This window comes from Rhynchophorus ferrugineus, unplaced genomic scaffold (assembly GCF_030347505.1).
Source record: "Rhynchophorus ferrugineus isolate W39M unplaced genomic scaffold, kcgeb_rfMv2 rfM5, whole genome shotgun sequence".
NCBI lineage: Eukaryota > Metazoa > Arthropoda > Insecta > Coleoptera > Curculionidae > Rhynchophorus > Rhynchophorus ferrugineus.
In genome coordinates, this window is record NW_027472584.1 from 8,792,789 (window position 1) to 8,798,965 (window position 6,177).

Genomic DNA, 6,177 nt, shown 5'->3' on the forward strand with positions numbered 1-6,177 from the left:
AAAAGAAAAGCACAAACAAAATAAAAGTAAAAATATATAATAGAAAATGAAGAATTTGAGGTTAAATGGACTGTGACGGAGTCGATCAATGATCAAACGAAAACTAACTGTCAATTAATGAAAAATTTATTATAATATATACTGGCAAAATAACAATAATACCACCATTAGATTGTAAAGGAATAGAGCAAAATAAATTTGTTGAAGTAACTTTCTATACTTAATTCAGTTTTTTGGAAAATATTTTATTATATTCATTTTAAATTTAGTTTGAAAAAAATGTTTAATTAAGACAACACAATTTCACACACCTCAAAAAAACGAATCGCAAAAGTAATTGTCAGAATTGTGGCAACATCCATCTTACTCATGGGATTTAGATCTTTCATATTTTTGGTTATACTCACTTCTCCAAAAATTTCAGTAACTTATTTCAGTGTATCTCAACAAATATTCCAGATGTTTTCTTCAGATGTGATATTCATAACAAAAGATCACTGGAAGTCAAGTGTATCCAAGTTCAAGAGTACTAAATTGAATAATGAATCTTAGATCACAAGATCATCTATACTACAGTATTGATTATCAAATAAAGTGAATGAACTAATGGTTTAACACCTCATGAAGACATATCTCCATTTCTAAAAAAACTCTCTAGATCATTTGTCAGGTAGTGATCATTTGTTGGGTTTTATTGGTTGGGACTCAGTCTTTGGCTTTATTTATTATTATTTATATACTTTCTTTATCTTTCTTATTTTATCATTTCTTATTTGCATCTCGTTTTGTGTTAATTTCTTGTTCTTCCAATCAATTTTGTCATCAGTCATTTTCTTACTCTCTGGACTAGTTTTTTAATATATACATTTTTAATGTAATGCATTGTTAATATAAAAAGTATTTAAATATAATTTAAAAAACTTCAGTCAATATTGATTGATATTAATTGTAATAATAGCTATTTAAAACGTAAATATTTCAAGTCAATTCAACCATTTTTAAATACCACAATTAAATAACGACTCAATTAAATTTATGACAGACATTTATCATAAACGTTAATTTAAAATGTAGTTGACATTTTCGGCATACTTCACATGTTATTTGTTTTCTAGAAACCTTGGTTTATTTTACTGTTGCTATGTATTAAGTAGAATATACGGTTCGTAATATATAGTATTGGGTAATTTTCAATCATGAATATTGTGATTATCTTACTATCTAAAATTAAAATTTTTTATTTTAGTTGATGTAATTTAGATGATAAATAATATATCTTTTAACTACTAAATTTTCGATTATTTCACTGGCAACTCAAATGATGTATGTAAAAATCGAATACTATTTTAATTTAAGCGTTATCATCTTAAAAAATTATAATCTATATAGAGAAAACCTGTCATTCCTATAATTTCTAGGTATCTTTTGTAACAAAATTCCGACTCTATTTTTTCCTTGATTAATAATCTGTCTTTAGTTTTTCTCAGATAGTATCATGACATGTTTTTTTAATTAATCTCTGTACGAGTACGCTATCTTGCGACACCCATTCATAACGCCTCCGCCATCTTTAACGGCTTCGAAATAGTATATTGAATTGAATAGCATTTTTATTTATTTGGTATGAAATAAATATACCATGTATGTAAATTAAAAATTAAATTTTTAATCATATTGATTTTAATAATGTTTTTCCGTTATAATTGGTAAGAGGTTTGTGAAAAAATATTCAGCTGAAGTAAAACAGTTTTTACAAAATATTCCAGTAATTAGAAGCCAGTTATTATTTTACTTAAGAATAATGTATATACTAAAATTGGTATCAATAATAAATAAACTGCTTTCTATGAAATATGGACCAGTGATGTCTCTACCATATCAAGCGCAACTTACAGTATAATTTTGAATATCTTATTTAAGCTTGGTAACATTACATATGCAAAAATAAAGTTTCCACCATTTTATTAACATTATTACTGTGTTAATGATAATTGTTAAATAACATTTAACTGTATTGAAAGTTCTGTCCATTTAAAAAAACCCACATTGCTTTATGCACTGTAATAAATGACATTTTTAAAATAAAAAGTGAAAAATATAATATTTTATTCTAGTATTTTGTCCTATTCATTAATAAAAATATTATATTTAAATATTTTGTTCTTTGAAATGCTGAGTTCAAATTTAATGTGTTATTAAGAACTGTTGTTTAGTTTGATAAAATCAATATAAGTGTCATTATTATTCTATGATTAATTCCTCATACGAGTATAGTTCACGTTTACTTCATCCTCACAAAGGGGTGATCTGTTATTATTTAGGTACTTCATTTCAAAATTCCGTCATTTCAATATACCATAAATATAATGCCTACTATTTAAGGAAGTATTATTTGAAGAATATAAAAGTTTTTATTATAATTTTATTTTACGTTCCCTTTTATTGTAAAGATAAAATAATATCAAAAGGCAAACTGAATTGTAAAACTAAAAAAATAATTACTAACGTACTTTACGTCACGTTGCAACATGCGAATAGTTCATGTTCATGATACATTTATTGTACAACAAACCAGTAATATTATTGTATAGATATTATTAGATTGGCATGTTAGTTATTTAATCGATCACCTATTTAGTGTACATGTACTCTAAGTTTGCTATATTGAATGGTTTCGCGTTGGTTAACAAAAGAGAAACCCTATAGTTTTTTGGCAGCTTTTACGGCTTCATTATTTGGTTACAACCGACGAAAAGACAAGCAGAAATTGTGACTCGGAAACTTAATAAGGGTTTAGTTGCCGACATTCTCTAAGATTACGCTCTTTATTTTTAAAATTATGCGACGCCGACTTCTTGTGTTACAATTAGAATATCCGGTCATCGGCAGGGCTTCAAAAGAACTTCCGAACGTCAGCTTACAAATGTCGTTAAATTGATACAAATGTCTTTCTGACATCTTTAATAGCTACACCAATATATCACAACATTGTATTTATTTCATTTAAAAAAGTAATAATATTTTATAAGTGTATATTTGTATATACAAAAATGAAACAATATTATAATTATTGGTTGTAGTAGATTTATTTTTTTGGTTATATAACAGGTTTACCGGAATGTCACTACCGGTTCTTCTAATGGATGTCGCAAGTAAAGTTCTATCGATTTTAGTCTTGTCAACCTCTCGGATTTTTTTGTAACTGGACCTACAGCTTAACAAAGGCTTCGAATCATGGTCCTCAGCATTAAGCCTATAGACTGGCGAATAGGCAACTTTAGAAATCATTCCAGAAGACATCCGGTCTTACCCAGCCTAATTACTGGCGTGACTGGAATTATTTTCCTTGTCAGATTTTACACTCTTGCCTAGAACAATCACAAATATTAAACAATCACAAACCTATATTTAAGACCATGCCCCAGCAGGATTCGAACCCGCGACTATCGCAACAGTAGGGGAACCGTATTGTCGTCTTTACTACTGTGCCAACAAGCCGGCTCGCTAGGCTTAAGTATGCAAAGTTATGATTTGATATATATGTCATTTTATTCTACTGACATCAAAGCTATACATGTTATATTTTGCGAAAGTAACATGGTCAGAGATTTATACCTCTTTGAACGAAAACGTGCATTTGCGGCACGCATTACTTTTCTAATTTAATCAAAAGAAAAAAGCCGTCGAAAGTTATCGGTTGTGAGTAGAACGGTAAGCATACTCTAACCTAGAAAACATGTGAGGCGTTGTTTCGAAAATTTAAAAGTGGTGACTTCGATGTGCAAGACAAAGAAAGTTCTGTTAGACTGAAAAAGTTTGAATATGCGAAACTGCAAGTGCTATTTGGATGAAGAGCGATTAGCGACGGATTACAAGCAAAAGGAAAAATCCAGTAGATCGGGAGATGTGTGCCACATCAATTAATTAACAGGCAAATGGAAAATTGAAGAATCGGCTGTAAAATGCTGCTTCAAATGCATGATTGGAAGTCATTTTTGCATTGAGTGGTGACGGGTAGTGAAAAATGGTTTTATTTTGAAAACTGTAAGCGCAAAAAATCATGGCTTTCACCTGGCGAAGCCGGCCGATCGATTCCAAGGCCAAATCCTTTTTGGTCGTAAGACAATGCTCTGTATTTGATGGGATAAGAGTGGTGTGGTGTATTACGAACTGTTGAAACTTGGTGAAACAATTAACAGTGATCGCCACCGACAACAAATGATCAATTTGAACCATTTATTTATCGAAAAAGTCGAGAATGGGCCCGAAGACACGATAAATGATTTTGCAGCTCGATAACGCCCCATCTCATAAAGCAAAACCGCTCGAGGAAGCGTTGAAAGCACATGGACGGGACATATTTTCGCACCTGCTCTATTCTCCAGACCTTGACCCGTCCGAGTATCAACTTTTCGCGTTAATATGACATGCGCTTGCACAACAGCATTTTTTAGGATGGCATCCATACATTGTCTGAAAGACAGGCAAGATTTACAGAATCAAATGGCCAAGACTTTGAATAAATAAATTTTTCCATTTCCTTAAAAATGGTGTAGTTTTTTCCGAAAAAACTGGTAATGACGGTACACCTGGTATATATATCCTTTTTATTTTATCTCTTTTCATTTTTTTAATGTAACTACTGATTTTTTGCTGGTAGGGATTGTCTCTCTCTAATCTTCAGTTTTACCAATACATTAAATGTCAATTTCTCGCCTTAAGTATAGACAAATTTTATTTTGGAATATCACGCTGAGTTCTATTCACGCTATTGGTTAGAGTTAAGACAAACTGACGTTTCTGATTATATCGTCGTTCAATGGAAATTCATAATATTGATCATAATCTTGAAGAAAAGCATTTTGTTTCATTTTATATAAAATGGTTCATTATCTGGTTTATTTTAAAATCAACATAATATATTTTTGTTATATAAATAACTAGCATGCCAATCTAATAATATCGATACAATAATATGATTCGTTCTTTATTCAATAAATATATCATGAACACGAACTGTTAGCATGTTGTAACGCGACGTAAAGTATGTTAGTAATTATTTTTTAGTTTTACCATTTAGTTTGCCTTTTTTATCTTATCTTTACAATCAGGTAACCTAAAATGAAATTATATTAAGTTTATATTCTTCAAATAATACTTCCTTAAATAATAGGAATTATATTTATGGTATATTGAAATGATGGAGTTTAATGAATTAATTGAATTTAGTTCTTAAATAATAACAGATCACCCTTTTGTGAAGAATGATACGTATATTGACTATATCAAACTAAATAGCGAATGTGGCCATATTATATTCAGCAGTTTTTGTCCTCCTACTGTTCTGATAGTCATCAGTTCGAGTCCTCCTGGGGCATGGATGTAATTTATTTCTGATTGTAATTGTAAATATCAATAATAATAATTTGTATGGAGCAGTGGAAAGTCCGATAAGAAATAACCATCCTAGGCACGCCAGTAACCAGGCTGGGTAAGACCGGATGGTTTCAATGGCGAGGACCGTGGCTCGGAGCCCACGTTCAACAGTAAGTTCGGTCCAGATAAAACCTCGTTAGTAAAAAGGAGACTTAAGTATTACAGTATCGAACGCTAATGTGGGTTTTTTTTTAAATGGACGAAACTTTATTAAAAAAAATATTATTTTGAAAAAAATCTCTCGTTTAAATAATATCGTATTAACTATTACTTATATTTAATCATAAATTATAAACAATAATATGGTTAAAATACATAATTTATAATAGTTAATGATATATTTTATATATATTGATATATAATAACATATTGATATATGTTTCTCTTCAATTGATCCAGCATGAATGAGGAGTTTATTGTGTAAACAATGTTTAATAATTGTTTAAAACTTCACTTTTTTTTCTTCGTTGTGTTATTATATTTCTTTCGTTATATTTTTTGTTGATTTAAAAGATAATCTATGAAAAAAATTATTAAATGTAAAACTAAAACGAATTGTTAGCTAATTGGGCACCAATTGCTTACACACAATCTCATAATTTCAGCCAAAATATTTTTAATATTAAATGTCCGCCCTCATATCCATTAAATAACAAAAATATATCAACCTAATAGCGACAAGAATCTCTTATCGAACACAAAATGTACTAAACAATTTATTATTCAACCGTTACTGCTTTT